Below are 20,414 nucleotides of genomic sequence, written 5' to 3' on the forward strand. Positions count from 1 at the left end.
AGGTTGAACTGTGTTCTCCCTAATATGTGTTTTAATCCTAACCCAGATTCCTGTGGATGTAATCCTGTATGGAAATAGGGTTTTCTTTGTTTTTATGTTAATGAGGCTGTATCAGTGAAGGGCGTGCCCTAAACCTAACTACTTCTGAGTAACATACAAAGCAGCCTGGACACAGAGGCAAGCAAGCACAGATGGGGGAAGATAGATGCTAAGGATCCAAGGGCTAATGGAAGAGATGAGGATTTTCCCCCAGAGCTGACAGACAGCCTTGCCCTATAGCCCGTTCCCTGAATTCAGACTTCTAAGCTTCTAAAATGTGAGAAAATTCATTTTTGTTCTTTAAAGCCACCCGCTTGTGGTATTTCTGTTACAGCAGCACTTGCAAACTCAGTATTCTTGAGTCATTCCTATGATTTTATCTCCTCTTTGGGGCTATTAGAAGGAAGGAATCCATCCAGGCACTCCTTCAGGCAACAGCAATCTCCACTTGAAATGGCCTCTTCTGGAAGTTTCCTTGGTGGCCTGCAGAGTCTCTTCTCCCTCAGCCAGGGACGTACTGCTAATCAAAGCTTCAAACCCGAGCAGGAGATGTCAACCCGGACAAAGCAAGATCACCTTCCACTTTTCTTCCTCCTCTTTCATCAGCTCCCATCTGACACAGCTCAATCACTCCCAGCCAACAGGGTCTTCTCTGCTCAATTGCACTTTGAAAGTACCTTTTGATGCCTTTGTTTGCTGCTGGTTCTAAGCTCAAACAGGTCTTCAATCAAATCATAGGGGTTAGTTTATAGGAACACACCTCCCCATGTGGGCCTCCTTTTGCAAACCAGTGCCTCCACAGGATTCACCGTAGGATCCAGGTCTTGAAAGCTGAGCTTTTCCTGACTGTACACTGCAGACTCCTGCTAACTTCTACTTCTTTCACCACTTCTAGGGAATATAACAAGGAACCTGGGATTCATTCTTGGGAAATTTCTTCATCACCATCATCATCAGCATCGCCACCATCACCACCATTAACTGTGCACTTACATTGAGCTAAGAATTGTGGGTAAAATATCTTCTTCAATCCATTTAATCCTTACAATATTGCCTTAGGAAACAGGGACTGTCCTTGAGGCTATGAACTTAATTAAGTCAATTTAATTTTTGATCCTTTACCTATATGACACATTTATAGAAATTCCATTTTCCTCTACTTTTTAATTTTACTAGCTTTATTTTCCTCAAGATAAATCCTTTTCATATAAATATTGGTTAAACACATTTTATCCCCACTGCATTGACCCCCTGTAAGGTCACTGTGAGTCAGAATTGACTCGATGGCAATGGGTTTGGTTTTGTTTTTTTGTGTGTGTTGACCCCACTTTTTGACCCAGTGAATATTTTACCCCATCCTTCTTATCTGATAAACATTTGAGCATTTGTGGGGAGGGGCAGCAGCAGCAGCCCCGTGTGGGGTCAGAACCTGGATGGGGTGAGAAAGGCATCCATCCAAACAGTGGGGTGGATAGTGGTGGCAGGAGACTGGCTTTGTACAGTGAGGTTGATCAAATAAGGATATAGAGTGAGCATTATGTAAGCCATTTATCTCACTGTAAGATAAGAGAGTTACAAACGCAGGAAAGGAGAGAACTAGTGTGAATCCCATGTTGTTAGGTACCGTCGAGTCAGTTCCGACTCATAGCAACCCTACGCACAACAGAATGAAACACTGCTTGGGTCTGCGCGATCCTTACAATCGTTGTTATGCTTGAGCTCATTGTTGCAGGCACTGTGTCAATCCACCTTGTTGAGGGTCTTCCTCTTTTCCACTGACCTTGTACTTTGCCAAGCATGATGTCCTTCTCCTGGAACTGTGTATGACTATGTATGTATGTGTGAGTATATATATAAAATTCCTAGTTCTTCCTGGAAATAATAACACTCCAATAGCAATGAGCACACTTAGTGTAGAGATATTGATTTCTAAATACTATTCTCCACTCAAAGGATCCAGGGTTCTTTGAAAAAATGGACTATTCCAGGGCTGGTTCAGAGAAAGTGTAATATATGCATGAAACATCTTATTGCACCAGAAAATAAGGACATGTTCAAGGAATGGTGGGGATATTCCAAAAAGATCCAGAAAACAGCTTAAAGATGTTCCAACTGGCCAAATCTGAGACAATTTAAGCATCAAAAGAAATAAATAATGATAATAATGTATTAATACCCATAGAATAAAATAAGAATTAATGAGTCCACACTGATATAAATTACTGAAGGAACAAATAAATGGGAAGAAGAGAAAGTTCTTCCTTAAAGTAGAATGCCAACTGATTATGTAGAAGAAATGATGGAATTAATTCTAGCCATCCATAGTAATAATTAATTCAGCCATGAAACATCAATGGATACTAAAAAGTGGTGGATGAAATTTTGATGAAGAATGGAATATTTGTACAAATTGAAGTATCTTACCATAAACACTTATTAATTACAATAGGAAAAAGAGCAAATTTATAGTGTAGCAACTTGATAGATCCCATCTTAATCATGTGATCAAAGTTAGCATCACTTGAGACAAATCAAGATCACGTGTGTCCTGAGAATATGCCTAAGAAGGACACGACATCACTTCTGTGTGTTTCTGCCAAAAACTTGCAACCTGAATCTACTAACAAGGAAACATCTGACAAACCCAAATTGAGGCCTATCCTACAAAATAACTGGCTTATAATCTTCAAATGATAAAGTCGTGAAGTCAAAGAAAGACTATGGGACTGCCCCACGTTCAAGGAGACTAAAGAGATGTGAAAACGAAATGTAACACATGATCTTGGAGTTGATCCTTTTGCTATAAATGGTATGATTAATAAAACTGGAAAACAGAGCTCTGGTGGCGCAGTGGTTAATCACTCGGCAGCTAACCGGAAGTTTGGTGGTTTGAGCCCAGCAGGCAATCTGCAGGAGAAAGCAGGGCAATCTGCTCCTGGAAAGATTTTAGCCTTGGAAAGCCTATGGGACAGTTCTATTCTGTCCTACTGGGTCACTACGAGTAGGAAATGACTCCACGGCATACAGTAACAACAATAAAATTGGGAAAACTTGAATAAAGCCCCTAAGATTAGATAGCAACGATGTATCAATGTTCATTTCTTGATTTTGAGGCTCGTGCTGTGGTTACTTAGGAGAATATCTTTGTTGTGGTAAATTCATGCTAAAATATTTGGGAGTAATGGGGCATCATGTCTGTAACTGATTCACACATGGTTCAAAAAGTTTTGTTTTACGATTCCTGTAATTTTTCTCTAAGTCTACAAATTATTTCAAAACAAAAATTCAAAACTATTTTATTTTGATTGTTAAATATAAAATATTTTATATAAAATAGAGAAGAGGTGCAGGAAACAATCTCACAGAAAAGAGAGAAAAGGAACTAACTAAAAAACATGGTAAAATAAATATTGAAGAGCACAAACATTGTAATAAAATTTCCACCACCTGCAATTATTTGTTGTGTGACCTGGGCAAGTTTTGTAATCCCGCTCTGCCTCAGCTTCATCAACTCAAAATTGACGAGAGCAATAATATCAAGCTCCTATACTAATTTGGGAGCCCTGCTGGTGCAGTGGTTAAGAGGTACTACAGCTGCTAACCAAAAAGTTCAGCAGTTCGAATCTACCAGCCGCTCCTTAGAAACCCTATAGGGCAGTTCTACTCTGTCCTATAGGGTCACTATGAGTCAGAATCGACTCGATGGCAACAGGTTATACGAATTTTGAGAATTAAATACAATAAATCCTACAAAGTGTTTATCTCATTGGCTGATTCATAGAAAGCACTGGTTAGCGTCAGCCATTTTAAAGCCATCATCACAAATATTCTTACCAAATCAAAATTTCCCATGTCTAAACTTTCTCAAGAATATTTGATTCTTGCAACATCTTTTTTGTTGTTGACAACAGGCTTTATCACGTACAATTTAAGCTGCTGTCAGTTTTACTTCCTCTTATTCATTCTACCAAGTCAAATTTTATTCCTCAGGTCACTTTTTTGCAGGTTTCATTGTTATCAAAAAGCTGTGAGTCTTCAGTGAGTTTTTCAGCTATAACAAATTTTACCATGTGCAGATTTAACAATTGTCAGTTTTATTTTGTGTAGCATACTTCTGTGAGTATAATGTATTGTGGATTAGATAACAGGCTCATGCTGTTGCACCCATCTACTGCATTAGAAAACACTCACCTAAGTATCAGACGAGTAGACGTGGATGCACGTAAAAGTCAAAATGGTGAGGCATGAATCTTGCTCTGTATCCACCTTGTCTGGGCTGTAGAATAGAGGGCTGGAACACTGGGTGAGTGGGTGACCTTTGAGTCTCCTTTAATCCTAAGATTCCAGAATTCCTATGGGAAATTCTACACATACATAATAACACTTCTGAGAGATGAAATCTATTTCTATGGAAAGAGCCCTGGCTTTTGAAGCTAGGCTTTTGAATCCTTGGTCTTAGACCCCAGCTCTACCAAGTCCAAGCAACATGACTTTGGATAAGTCGCTTGACCTTTCAGAGCTTTAATCTTTGAGATGGGGAAATGCTGTTCACCTCCAGAATTTTGAAGACTGGGGGAGAGAATGTAGGAAATGTGTCCACCTCCAGGCTTGGAGGACAATAGGTGTTCAACAATTGAAAACCCTTGAACTTGCCCTAATTCATGGTAATAGGATTGAGTGCCAAATATTGGTGAAGAAGGCCCTAGACCCACGCTGTCCAATAGAACTCTCAGTGATGATGGAAACATCCACGTAAAAATCCGGTTGTCATCGAGTCGACTCCGACTCATGATTACCCAATGTGTCACGGTAGAACTGTGCTCTATAGGGTTTTCAATGACTGATTTCTCAGACGTAGATCACCAGGCCTTTCTTCTGAGGCACCTCTGGGTGGACTTGAACCTCCAGCCTTTTGGTTAGCAGCCAAGTGCGTTAACCATTTGCACCATATCTACATTAGAGAGATACAGACTCTATAAATACAGACAGAAATATCAATATCTACATTGTCCAATGCTGTACTCACTAGTCACATGGGGCTGTTGAGCCCCTGAATGTGGCTAGTGAGACTGAGGAACTGAATTTTTTATTTAATTTCAATTTAACTAGCCACATATGACTTGGCTATAGCATTAAACTCTATATATTTTCAAACTTTCCTCCAACACACTTAACAATGATAGCACGAAATTTATTCATGCTGAACCACACAGACCATATCGGAATGAATTAGAAGTGCCAGGCACACACCGCAATTTCAGGGCTCAAATGATTTCACAAAATCCTTACAATTATTTCACTGCTCTGATTTCCATAAGCAGCAATACTTTGTGATCTGCTTGCCAGGCCTGGCACTGGGACCAGAGGATGACAAATAACCTCTTGAATACATATTGACCCACCTGGCCCACGTATTTGGAAGTATCACGTCACCCAAAGTGTTTAGAAAAACTCTTCACCCCACTGTTATTTCAGGAGCACTCTAATATGTAAACCAGGCTTCAGCACTCATTATTCCACACCTCGGAACCTCTTATAAAATAGCCCATTAGCCTGATCAAAACACTGCATGGGTAGACCCTGTACAAAGGTAGAATGCTCTAGAGCTTGCAATAGCGATAATAATAATAAAAATAAAATAATTGCCAATGAGTTGACTCTGACTCGTGGAGACCCCGTATGTATCAGAGTAGAACTGAGCTCCATAGAGCTGTCTAAAGAAAAAATGAGTCTTCAGATTAAAAAGGTCGCCATGTGCAGGCAGGCAAGCTCTCCCCACCACCATTCATACACAAATATTCTTTATATACAATATATTGAAACCCTAGAATGTTAAGTATAGAGATAAAATTCTGAAAGTTCCCAGAGCAAAGAAACAGGTTTACCTACTAAGGAGTAACAATCAGATTGACAGCAGGCTTTCTATTATTAATAAGAGTTAGAAGAAAATAAAAATATCTTCAGTGCTCAAGGAAAATAACTGTGAACTTATAATTCTATCCCAGTCAGGATTAACAGAATGAGATGTGACTAAAAATTAGTTTTTATATGCTAGCTCTGAAAGGCAATATAAGAAATCAGTTCCAGAAAATATTTCATTGAATCTAAGAGCAATATCATTAATATCACACGCAAGCAAAATCTTGCTGAAGATCATTCTAAAACAGCTGCAGCAGTATATCGACAGGGAACAGCCAGAAATTCAGGCCGGTTTCAGAAGAGGACATGGAACCAGGGATATCATTGCTGATGTCAGATGGATCCTGGCTGAAAGCAGAGAGTACTAGGAGGATGTTTACCTGTGTTTTATTGACTATGCAAAGGCATTCGACTGTGTGGATCATAACAAATTATGGTTAACATTGTGAAGATTGGGAATTCCAGAACACTTCATTGTGCTCGTGAGGAACCTGCACAAAGATCAAGTACAGCTGATTTTTCAGAAGCAAATTGCCACTCCTTCCTTCCAAAGTGTCTCTGGGTGGACTCAAACCTCCAACCTTTCTGTTAGCAGCCCAGCACATTAACTGTTTGCACCATACAGGCCTTTGCAGTAACAGTAGCTGGCACTCACTGGGCACCTACTATGTGCCCAACACTAAGCTGAGCACTTTACATGGACTAACTCTTGGTAACAACCCTATAAGTTAGCCACTATTCTTTTCTCATTTTATTCATGAGACTGAGGCTCAGAGAAGAGAGGCAACTTGCCCAAGGCCACACAGCTAATAAGAGCAGAACTGTGATTGAAAGTAGGGGCTTAGGAATCAGACAGACCTGGGTTCAAATTCCAGTTTTGCCATTTTCTGGCTACGTGACCTACACCAAACCAATTTACTTCTTTAAGCCTTAGTCTCCTCCTCTGTAAAATGGGCATAATGACATTGTCTACCTCATAGAGTTACTGACAGATCAAGTGGAACAATGCACGTAAAGCCCTTTGCACAGTGCCTGGCACACAACAGCTGTCCAACAAGTGGTCGTTACTGTGATATTGGCTATTCCTGCCAGAGTCTTGTAGACGTTGGAATGCAGACATTGCTTACACATATGCACTAAGCGAAGGTCAACATGTATGACTACTGGGAAAAAGCAAACCCTCTTTTCTGGCCCCCAGATTGACATTCTCAAGATTTAAAGATGCCAGATGGGAATGGCTGGCTCACAGAAATGACCTCTAGAAAGGGTTGGAGACTTCAGAGAGGAGATGTCGCTCCTCCCTTCTACCCTGGTGCCCTGCTGTTTGCTGAGAAGGAAAAGCATTTCTATTAAGATAAGAGAGCAGGGATTTAGTATCTACTCTGATACGCCGGGGGTTTGGCGGGTCTGATATGCTGTCATGGTTTTATAGACACATTCTCTTATAGCAAGCGGTATTTTATCACAATGCCTGGGTTTGACAAACTAGAAGAGCTGGCTTATCAGATGGTGCCTTTTGCATGAGCAACACTTAATATTTCTCCTATAGGAGTGAGGAGCCTGCACTTGAAGCATTTTTTGTAACTTGCCCAGATCATGAAACCATATATTTGAAAAGACCTTCTAATATGCTGAAGTGTATATGTTGAGGGGAGGGGGTTGGTTCATCCTAATCTCAGATGTTCTCTGTGAGCTGTGTAACCTTGGATAAGTCACATGGCTGCTAAATCACATGACAGTGAAATGACCAAAACGGGCTCTGGGAAGAGAAAGAAAGGTCTAGTTCAAAACCTGGATTTACCACTTTCCAACTGTGTGGCCTTGAGCAAATTATCCAGCCCTCTTTGAACCCCCAGATTTGATTTGATGAATATTTTTTGTGTGGTGGTAAAAATATACATAACACAGTACTTGCCAATTCAGCATTCTTTTATATCTACAATTCAGGGACATTGATTACACTAACTGTGACGTACAGCCATCACCTGTAGCCACTGCTAAATTTCGGATGACCATTAACGAGATACTTGATACTTCCTAAACAATGACTTCCCGTTTGCTCCTTCCTCCTGCCCTGGTAACCGATAATAAACTTCAGTCTCTGTATGTTTGTCTATTCTAGATATTTCATATAAATAGGGTCTTATGATATTTGTGCTTTTGTGACTGGCTTAACCTCACTCAGCATGGTGTTTTCAAGGGTCATCCATGTCGTAGCATGTATCACAACTTCATTTCTCTTTATGGGTGAGTAACATTCCATTGTATGTGTAGACCACGTTTTGTTTATCCATTCTTCTGTTGATGAGGGGCCTCAGATTTATCATTGGTAAAGTGGAGAATAAGAACGCAGGAAAAATAAGGCTGCTTTGCAGGTTCACTGATATCATGTAACCAAAATGCTGCAGTATTTGGTACCAAGAGGATGCTCGAAGCCCAGCTGTGATGCCTGTTGCTGTCAAGTTGATTCCAACTTATAGCAACCCTATAGGACAGTTGTCAGGAGGAATCAGTCCCTGGAAAAGGACATCATGCTTGGCAGAGTACAGGGTCAGCAGAAAAGAGGAAGACCCTCAACAAGGTGGACTGACACGGTGGCTGCAACAATGAGCTCAAGCATAACAATGATTGTAAAGATGGCTCAGGACGGGGCAGTGTTTCGTTCTGTTGTACATAGGGTCACTACGAGTCGGAACCGACTTGATGGCACCTAACAACAACAACAAGAACAATAGGACAGAGTAGAGCTCCCTCAAATGGTTTCCAAGGCTGTAATCTTTAGGGAAGCAGATTGCCACGTCTGTCTTCTGCAGAGCAGCTGGAAGATTTGAACTGCCGATCTCTCAGTTAGCAGCTGAGTGCTTAACCACTGCATCACCAGGGCTCTTATTCTGTCCATATTCATTTCCAGGTTGCATCCCTGTGGACCTGGTGCTAAGTGCTGCAAACGCTGCAGCTTCTGGGTCTAAGCCGTGTGAAGACTTTGCAGGGTGCTCAATGATATCCGTAAATATCCATATATTTTCTTTCCCTCCCTTCACCCTTCTCAGTTTCTTCATCTTAAAATCAGACAGTTGGACTCAATGGTCTCTGAGTTTCTTTTCAATGCCAAAATAATTTTGATTTATGCCTGGTGCTAAGCACTGGGATATCACTGGACCATGTGGACATGAAGCCACCTGGAAACCAGGACAGGTGAGCAGGCATTAGGCGTATGCAGGTGTGAATCTGAAAGAAGGTAGCAAAATCAGAGATGCGGCTTATAGGTGAATAGGATCAAAGATACACTGAAATACTGACTGTTCTTTTATGGATAATGAGCACTTCGGCTGAGAAATTTCTGATCTCGGGGAATTGAGTAAAATCATGAGTTCAGTGGACTCATAGTAATGGGGTGAATAAAGGCCTCACACCTAGTGAGATATGAGGCACTTGCTACACAAAGGCAGGGGCCTGGAAGCGGCTACATGCCTCGTCAATAAAGCGCTGACAATGGAGATTGTTGACACAGAAACACAAGGGTAAAAACTCACGCTGGAACAGCTAACTTTTTCTTCAATGTGCAAGGCCCTGTTCTGAGCATGTTATATGTGTTAACTCACTTCTCACAACCACCTTATAAGGGAAGTACCATTATCTTCTGCAGTATAGGAAGCTAAGTAGGAGATGTGGGCAGTGCAAATGCTTAACGTGCTCAGCTGCTAACCGAAAGGTTGAAGGTTCAAGTCCATCCAGAGGTGAATGCTGGATGAAAGGCCTGGCAATCTGCTTCCAAAAAATCAGACTATGGAGCACAGACCTACTCTGATGCATGAGTTGGAGTTGACTCAGTGGCAGCTGGTGGTGGTGGTGGGATTTTAAGAGGCCAGAGACCAAAGAGCTAAAAAAAAAGGCAGGGTGGGAATTCAGCTCTTCTGACTCCAGGGTCCCTGATCTAAATCACAGGCCCGGAAGGTGAGAGAGGCAGTTGTACATCAGAGTCACAGTGGGCTTAGGCTCCAAACAGGTTTGTTTGTTTACCCAGCTGTACTCAGCTCCTGGGGCAGTGGTGGTTCAGGGGGAGATTCTCACCTTCCATGGCGGAGACCATAGGTCAATTTCCAGCCAACGCACCTCCCGTGCAGCCACCACCTGTCTGTCACTGGAGGCTTGCGTGGTGCTGTGATGCTGACCAGGTTTCAGTGGAGCTTCCAGACTAAGGTGGACGAGGAAGAAAGGCCAAATGACAACAGTGGGGGCCTCCATGAGTTGGGGGCCAACTTGAAGGCAGCTGGCCTGGGGAAGGGTGGTGCTGTTTATATAAAGATCACAGAGACAAGCACAAATGGGGGAAAGATAGATGCCACACGAAGATCGTCAAGGAACTGAGTAATAGAACCTGAAAGAAACTAAGATCATTCCCCAGAGCTAACACAGAGAGAGCATTCCCCTGTAGCTGGTGCCCTGAATTCAGACCTCCTGAACTACGAGAAAATAAACGTCTCTTCTTTGAAGCCACCCACTTGTGGTGTTTCTGTTACAGCGTTGTTGTTGTTGTTGTTAGGTGCCGTCGAGTCGGTTCCGACTCATGGCGATCCCATGTACAACAGAGCGAAACACTTCCTGGTCCTACACCATCCTCACAATCTTTATGCTTGAGCCCATTGTTGCACCCACGGTGTCAATCTATCTTGTTGAGAGTCTTACTATTTTTCACTGACCCTCTACTTTACCAAGCATGATGCCCTTCTCCAGGGACTGATCCCTCCTGATAACATGTCCAAAGTATGTGAGACATAGTCTCGCCGTCTTTGCTTCTAAGAAGTATTCTGGTTGTACTTCTTCCAAGACAGATTTGTTTGTTCTTTTGGCAGTCCACGGTATATTCAATATTCTTCACCAACACCACTATTCAAAGACGTCAGTTCTTCTTCAGTCTTCCATATTCATCATCCAGCTTTCGCATGCATATGAGGCAATTGAAAACAAGAGGTAACTAAGACAATGTCAACATTCGTTGTAAATGCTAAAGCAGTGCTTCTTAATTTTTCTGTGCATATGAGTCACCTGAGGACTTGTGAAAATGCAGATTCTGACTCAGTAAGTGTACTAGCTTCCTAGGGCTCCAATAACAAATTACCATGAACTTGGCGGCTTACAACAACAGAAATTTATTCTCTCATAGTTCTGGAGGGAAGAAGTCTGAAATCCAGGTGTTGGCAGGGTTGGTTCCTTCTGGAGGTTCTGAGGGAGAATTTGACCCATGCTTCTCTCCAAGCTTCTGGAAATCCTTGGCGTTCCTTGGCTTCTAGAGACATCACTCCAATCTCTGCCCCCATCTTCACATGGCCTTCCCTTGTGTCTGTGGGTCTCAAATCTCCCTCTCCTTTCTTGTATAAGGGCACCAGCCATTGGATTTAGGGCCCATTCTAAATGCAGGATGATCTGATGTTGAGAGCCTTACCTTAATTACATCTGCAAGGACCCTTATGACAAATAAAGTCATTTTCTGAGGTTCTGGGTGGACGTATTTTTAGGGGACATCATTCATCCAACTACAGTATGTCTGGCTTGGGGCCTGAGACTCTGCATTTCTAACAAGCTCCCAAGTGATGTTGATACTGGTGGTCTAGTGACACCACTTTTAGAAGCAACTCTATAAAAGGACCACAGGAAGGGTTATTTGTAGCGCTTCCAGTGGGGTTACATATCACGCAATAGAACATTGTCTGACATAGTGCTGGAAGAGGGGCCCCCTAGGTTGGAAGGTACTACATAATAGCCACAACACTGGACTTGAGTATACTAATGACCATGAAGATGACACAGGACCGGGCAACGTTTCGTTCTACCGTACGCAAGGTTGCCATGAGTTGGAGCCAATTCAACAGCAACTAACAATAAAAACAACAGTAATATATCACACAGTTGCACGCACAGACACTGTATAGTGTCCGAGTCTTGTTAGCCAAAGATTCTGAAACTTTTCAGGAGTGGGTATGACCACATGAGGGCAGGAGCAGTTACAGCATAACTCAGACAAGGATTTTCCCTGGTTCCTGGCTCCCTAACATGTCACTTTGGCTACTGATGACAATGTCTAAACAGGTAGGGGCATTTTTTTTTTTTTTTTAATTCATGGGGCTTACATAAATCTCCCCACCTCCCAGGATAACTGACACTAATAATATATGTAAAGACTCCTGGTGACACAGTGGTTAAGTGCTCAGCTGCTAACCAAAAGGTTGGTGGTTTGAACTCAGCAGCTGCTCTGCGGGAGAGAAGCATGGCAGTCTCCTTCCATAAAGATTACAGCCTTTGAAACCCTATGGAGAAGTTCTACTCTGTCCTATAGGGTCGCTATGAGTTGGAATTGACTTGTTGGCAGTGTTTTTTTTTTTTTTTTTTAATCAATACATGTTTCTATTTAAAGGGATTATTAAAAATACCAGTCTCCTTGTTTAACTAAACTCAGCATCAACAAGGTCACATTCTTATCCAAGAATGAAGGCAGGGTCAGTGCCCAGGTGTCTTTGAACATTTCTGTAATCTCTAGACTGTAGAGTCAACAGCCTGGGTTCAAACCCCAGCTCTGCCACATACTAGCCATGTGACCTTGGACAAATCTACTGCCTTCTCTATTTCAGTTTTCTCCTCTGAAAAACCTGGAAAATAAAGTACTTATTTCAAAGAGTTGTGCTGAAGGTTGAAGAGTTAACATATGGAAAGCGAAGCAAACACTCAAAATCTGTAGCCATTGTTGTTAACTATATTTACTATGATTACTACGTCCCCGTAGTCCACTCATGATTCTGATTTAATACCACCTTCTTATCTGGGTGTTTTTAATACAGAGTTTGGTCCAGGGACCATGATAACAAAATCCATTTTCCTGCTCCTTTTAATATTTCATTTCATTTTATCTGCTGATTTAATTTATACCTCAGCTCATCCCCAAAAGGATAGAGACAGAAAGGAACTCTATAACCTCAACACTTCTCAGAGCCTTCCTGTGATTGTTGTCTGGCCTTATTCCTCTGCATGGGTGAGAGGCCCCCAGATGTTTCAGTGGGAGATGTGCTACACAGATGAGGTAACAATGTCTCTGAGTGTTCAGGTCAACAGTGAGAAATGAAGGCAATGTGATCACTCATTCCCCTGAGAGCTGGTATGGATGCAGACTCTGTGACAGGCCTTCCCTAGAAATTGCTGTCTGCAGAGGAGCGGGCTGTAAGTGACAACCAAGAGGGAACCAAGGTCCAATAAGGAGAACTCAGAAGACATCTCCTTGTCCCAATCCAAATCTCTCCTGCCCTCCCTGGTAAATTGTAACATCTTTCAAATTGCAGGGTTTCTATTTACCCAGCAGAGTTTCTATTTCCCCTTCCCAAATACAGTTATTTGGGGAAATCAAATAATGGTCCCTTCACTAAACTTAAAATATTGTCATATAGAAATATGATTTACCATTACAATAAAATGTTTAATTTATGAAGCACAAACCATTTATTAGACATAATATAAAAAAAATAACAGCTGCCATTGAGTTGACACCGACTCATGGTGACTTCATATATGTCAGAGTAGATCTGTGCTCCATAGGGTTTCCAATGGCTGAGTTTTTTGGAAGTAGATGGCCAGGCCTATCTTTAGAGACACCTCTGGGTGGACTTGAACCTCCAACCATTTGGTTAACAGTAGAGTGCAATAACTATTTGCACCACCGAGGGACTCCAGGCTAACATTAGGCATGGTATGTACACTTTCACGTTTAATCCTTGCAGCAACCCCGAGAATTAAATATCGCTGTCCCCATTTCAACGAGCCCTGGTGGTGCAGTGGTTAAAGCCCTTGGCTGCTAACTGAAAGGTCGGCAGTTGGAACTCACCAGCACTCCTTCTGGGAGCAGTTCTACTGTGTCCTATAGGGTCGTTATGAGTCAGAATCAACTCGATAGCAGTGGGTTTGGTTTTCGGTTTGGTCTGCATTTCACAATGAGATAAATTTTAAAGAGGACACATAAACTTCCCAAGGTCACAGAATTAGTATACGGCAGAACCTGTATTTTAAACCAGGCTAACTAAAAAAAAAAAAAAAAATCTGTATATTGTAATACATAATATTTTATATACACATAATGTAATACATAATGTATAATATTAACATAAAATGCATAATGTATAATATATAATAAAATATGCATTATTTTTTTTCAAGCCAGTGGGACTACACATAATTTTAGGTACTTTACATAATTGTGAATGTTCTACATTTGCAATAATACACATTATTCTCCTAATTATATTTTAAATACACCATATTCCTAGGTATGTGCCTATTTTCTAATATTTTAAAGCAACTTGCACAAGGTCGACTTGACAAGAGCTGAAGATGAAAGATTAGCGCTTCATAAAATTCAAGGCACATGAATCTGAACCATCTACAGATTCCAGAAATAATCTGAACATTCCATTGAGTTTCATGGTCTGCTCAAAGTCAGCCTCAAAATGCATGATGGATGCTTTCATATATTGGCCGCATATGAGGAATCAGTGGATAACTGGTAAGAAAATGACCTGTCAGTTTCCAGAGAGGACAGATGTCGACGAGCAAATCACCCTTCCCCACAAAATGGAACAAGAGCTCGGCTTGGATATGGTTTGGATAGCTGCCTTCTCTTGGAAACAAATTTTTTAATTCAAACAATTTCTTGATTTGGTCCAATGAGGTGCACAAGAATGAAGGAAAGAAACATGCATTTATTGTATTCTTATTTATTGCCAGACACTCTTCTAGGTGTGTGTTTGTTTGTTTGTTATGATAAAGCATTTAGATCTCACAAAAGACCCATTAAGTAGGCACCATTATTACCTCTGCTTTATATATGAGAAAACTGAGGCAAGATGAACGTGCTGGATATTCCCTGCTTGTTCCCCCAGATTCATCTTCCACCCTCCATCTCCCACCTCTGCTCCGTGACCCAGAGATTGGGTTCTATGAACAGCATCAACCAGCTCCTGGTCATCTGGATTCCGGTTGGTTTCAGCCAATGAGAGGGCATGGGATGAAAGAGATCAGCCAACTGGGGCATGGGAAAAAAGAGTGATTGGTGTGTTTCTTCTCTTACTTCCATCTCTGGTGGGCTGTGGGTAGGCAGGGTCCACTAAAGACCACATTTCATGTCAGGTAGCCCTCTCCTACAACTCTTGCTGAGTTTTGGCAACTTCTCCCTCTTCCTATGGCTGTGTGTGTGTGTGTGATAAGAACTCTCTGCAGTTGTTAGCTCAGGTGCTTCAACACCCCCAGCCAATTTAAACCTAGTGTTATCTTTGCACAGAGCTCTATTATCAAACTCTTCTCAATTCCCTCTTTTTAATGGCATCTTTTTCTGGCCATAACCATGCCAGGGAAGGCGAGCTTTAGTAACTTTCTCAATGTGACACAGGTAGCAAGTAAAATAGGGAACCCTGAGGGATGAGCAGATTTGGAGGAAGCAAGAGGCGTGATGAATTAGGTTTTGAACATGTTGAACTTGAGGTGCTTGCTCAACAACCTAGTAGGAGGCCGAAGAGGCAACTAAAACAAGGATCTGGTGCTCTGAAGACCGGACTGGGCTGAGGATACAGATGGACATGGAAGTGAAGCCATGGGACTAGGTGAGAGCTCCTAAGGAACGTGTTCAGAATAAGAAGAGCAGAGGAGAAAACTTGAGCCCTGAGAAAAACTAACATTAAAGAATGGGGAGACGAATTGGACAGACAGGCAGAATCTAGAGAAGATGATGAAATCCTGGGCAACTTCAGGCTCCTGCAAGCCTTGGGATGAGACGATGTCAAAGAAGAGAGGTCAAGAACAATAGAAATTGAAAAATTTCCATTACTTTTATAACAAGGGAGGCATCGGTGGGTGATGTTAACAGCTCCTAAGGTTATAGACAGCAAGTAAGAAGACTTTACAGCTCTCTCTGTGTCTCTCCTAGGAGATTAGCAGTTGCCTTATATCAGTGTTTGAATGCTCAGGTATCTGGACAGTCAGTTACCGTTGAGTTGACTCAGACTCATGGTGACCTCTGGTGTGTCAGAGTAGAAACTGTGCTCCACAGGGTTTCCAATGGCTGATTTTTTGGAAGTAGGTTTTCAGGCCTTTCTTCCGAGGCATCTCTGGGTAGACTTGAACCTCCAATTCTTCAGTCAGCGGCTGAGTGTATAAACCACTGGCACTGGCCAAGGATTCCTGATATCTGTTCCCTTTCATTAGCAGAGCTAATTGCTTTAGGGTATCTCTGTATGGGCTCTTCTTTTTTCTTGCCTCTTGTTTCCCTGACAGGAATATAGAATCCCCTAAAGTCTGGAAGAGTTAGAAAACTTGTGAGGTCTTTAAAGTTAGAGACACAGGTGCTGGATTGGGAAAGAAGGGAGATTGGATCACCTGTGGAGAGTCTGAGCAGCAAGCAAAGATAACCTAAACCAGTGCTACACAAATGTCTTCAGGGAAAGGACCTCCCCCTCCCCCCCCCACAACATACTTTGTGGACCAATATTTCTGAAAAATATAATAATATGTAACTGATGCAAAAATGAAATAAAATACTCCCAAACCAGCCCTTTTATTATTGGATTTATGAGTCGCCAAATTACTCCTGAAATTGCTATACAAGTTTTTTAACACTTGCTCTCAATTCCTACTTACTTTTTGTGGTTCCAATTCCAGACATTTCACTGTCTGTTATTGGTACAGATGTCCTAAACATGCTGGACTGTATAAAACACAGGCATCAAGTCTACCTTCTTGATAGAACCAGGGTTTCCACGGTCAGTACACACGTGGGTCAAAATATCTACTATGAGACCAGTCTAACACATCACATTGCTTTTGCTGTTGAGTTTCTTGACTTAATGAGCATAGTAAAGTGCCCCGAGTCATTTAGAATCAGGTTTACTTGTCTCTTTTCAAGGTTACAGCAGGATCAGAAAGACATCTAGTACCCAGATGTTGGATTCTGATGATCGTTCTCCCCTGCAAGGAAAAAATGCCAAATCCAGGACTGAGGCATGAGAGATTATTCCCCTGCTCTGAGTCTCTCTCAGGGCATCAGCGTAATGCTAGGTTTCCCCTGCTGCATAACACATTTACTCATTCCTTTACCTTTAGCTATTATTTCTCCTTCCTTCCATTTGTCATTTATTTTTACCCAAACTTTTCCACCTTGGAAGGAACATCAGGTTCAGCTGCTGTGCTAGTCCAGATTGCTGGGAGCAAGGCCAGTCTAGCAAGTGCTTCCCCCTCAGTTCACTCGCATTCACATTGGGTGGGAGTTACAAGACCACGGTGAGAAAGGCCATGCTGAGTAAATCATCACACCATAGGAATGCTCAAATTTTTTTCCCATATAAATGAATGGCAATTCCTTCGTTTTACGCCATTTCAGCTTACAAAAGGGTTCATATGAATGCTCTACTTTCGGATAGCAAGGGAAGCCCGTATATAGAACAATGGATCAAATGGGGCAAAATGTTAAGAACTGGCAAATCTGGGTAAAGGGTGCATCAAATCAAAAGTTACGAGCCAGAAAGAGAGAAAAGAATTAAAGGCTTAGGACGTGATTCCTGAACAACAGGGCCTCAGGCCAAACTGTTAAGCTTGGTGAGGTCTTGGCTAAACAAGCCAAGGCTGTGCCTGGGCTGGCAGGCACTGACAGGCAGGAAGTGATGATTGCAAATCAGAGAGCTGGTTTAGACCATAAAATTGGAAGTTGAAAAAGGCATGTTGAGCTGTAGGCTATTTCATTCCTTTGCATATATTATTCCAAAAGTTACTTTATAATTACAAGCATAACTAATATAAAGTTGCATACTTTGTTATTAAAGATTTTGTGCAGTAAGAAAAAAACATCAGGCACTGGCGCCAACAGTTCTACGTGGGTGTGTGTGCGTGGGCACTGGCCACATGGTATTTCCCTAGATCTTTCCAACAACACTAACAGGTAGATGCTATCGTCTGTATCTTACAGAGGCGGGAACCGAGGCACTGAAAGCTTGTCTTGCCCAAGGTCACATGGCTAGAAAGTATTTCAGGGAGGAGAGTGGGATCTTGCAGAAAGAATGAAAAAAAAAAATGCTGGCTTTCTACATCATCATTCTCTAGAAGGTAAGCTCCATGAGGATGGGAATCTTTGTTTATTTTGTTCAGAGCTATACCCCAGGACCTAGAACGAACATGGCCACAAACAAAGTGCTCAGTAAGTAGTTGATGAGGGAATGGATGCATTTCCTACCGATTTTGGCAAAATCTAGGTCATTGGCAACTTTGACAAGAGTCATTACAGTGGAGTGTTGTAGATGAAAGGCAGATTGGAGTTAGTTGAGAAGAGGATGGGAGGTTAGGATGTAAAGATGGTGAGCAAAGTCAATTCTTTCAAGGAACTTGGCTCTGCAAGACAGAAAAGGAATTGGGCAGTGTCTGGAGGGAAAAAGGGTCAATGGAAGAACAGCCTCTTGTCATTGTTGTTAGCTGCCACTGAGATGGCCCCTGACTCAGGGGACTCCATGCACAAAGAAACAAAATGCTACTCAGTCCTGTGCCATCTCCATGATCAGTGGGGGCCGAGACTATTGTGACCCATAAGGTTTTCGTTGGCTGATTTTTGGAAGTAGATCATCAGGCCTTTTTTCCTAGTCCATCTTAGTCTGGAAGTGCCACTAAAACCTGTTCAGCATCATGGCAACACGCAAGCCTCCACTAATAGACAGGTGGTGGTTGTGCACGAGGCGCTTTGACTGGGACTCAAACCTGGGTCTCCCTCAGACAAGGCAAGAATTCTACCTCTGAGCCACCAATGCCTCCAGAACACCGTCTAGGCAATGTTAAGCTGTGTTTGTAAACCGGTGGAATGATCCAATTAACGTGGAGAAAGGAGGCAGGGGAGAAAGGGGATGCCAGGATGAAGAGGAGTTCTGTAGTGAGTAAGTCTGGCCAGAGGGAATAGAATGAGAGTGGAGAGTACTTGGCAGGGACAAAAAATACAAACGACAATGGAGACTGTATTTTGTCCGTGCCTCATCCTACACAGAGAAAAGAGGATGACCATGGCACTAAGTCCTGGGAGGACGTTCAAGGTCCCTGTATTAGAATATGCCATGGGATTCTTCACCTCAGGTCAGGAGCTTGTTTTACAATTTTCCTTTGGATAAAAACTCACAAAAACATCTTATTTCTCTAAGAAGTTTCTGGAAACCTCAGCCCAAAAAGAGCTTCATTTTTGAATATGCATTTTCCTATTATGTGTCAGGGTTGTACCAAGTGCTTTTTGCCATTGCCTCGTGGAAGCCTCACACTGATATTATAGAGTCTATATTATAAAGCCCACTTTATGTTGCGAAGCCAAAGATCCGGAACACTGAGTGGCTTTCTAAACATTACCTAGCTGCTAAGTGTGAGGCAGTGCCTTCCATGTGGGAGGTCAAACCCTGGTGGCGCAGTGGTTAAGTGCTATGGCTGCGAAACAAAAGCTTGGCGGTTCGAATTCACCAGGCGCTCCTTGGAAACCCTATGGGACAGTTCTACTCTGTCCTGTAGGGTTGCTGTGAGTTGGAATCAACTCGATGGCAACTGGTGTAGGGTTTTTTTGGTTTATGTGGGAGGCCTGGGATCAATTCTAAGTCAATGCATCTCACGAACAGCCACCACCCGTCTGCCAGTGGAGGCTTGCATGTTGCTATGATGCCGAACAGGTTTCAGCAGAGCTTCCAGGCTAAGACAGACCAGAATGACCTGGTGTCTATGTGTGAAAGTTGGCCAATGAAAACCCTGTGGATCACAATGGTCTGATCCATTGTGCATGGGCTGAATCAGTAGTAGCTAACAACAGTCTGTAGACAGTAAGTCAAGCATTGTAGGGCGACACCAATGAGTGTTTCTGCTTCAGGTGTTCTCTCCTCCCCGAGACTAAATAACAGATCCAATATATTGAGTGCCTACCATGTGCAGTTATATAATTTCTAGTATTAATTTATCAATATATAAATTAACTTGAATATTAAAATAGCATAGTACTATACACTAATATTAATACTAGTACTGTGATAAGATTGTGATAGTGCCTAGCTTTAATGAGCATTTACTATGGGTCAGGCCCTGCCCACATGCATTAATTCTTTCAATAGCCTAATGACATTATTCTACCCATTTACCAGATGAGGCAAGTAATGGTAGTCAGAAAGGTGATATAGCTTACTCGTAGTCACACTGTTATTGGCAAAGCCAAGATTATAACCTAACTCTATCTGATTGTCAGAGCTTTACTCTTAACCACCAAGCTATGTCATTTATTTTTGTACGTATTTTCTTTTTCAAAAATCATAACATTTTATTGTGTTTTTGGTAAAAGTTTACACAGCAGACAAGATCTGGCATATTCAGGGTGCCATGGCCATAACACAGCAAATTAGGCTCCCATTTAACAATTTCTATACGTATTG

The sequence above is a fragment of the Loxodonta africana genome, chromosome 12 (genome assembly GCF_030014295.1).
Source record: "Loxodonta africana isolate mLoxAfr1 chromosome 12, mLoxAfr1.hap2, whole genome shotgun sequence".
Classification (NCBI taxonomy): domain Eukaryota; kingdom Metazoa; phylum Chordata; class Mammalia; order Proboscidea; family Elephantidae; genus Loxodonta; species Loxodonta africana.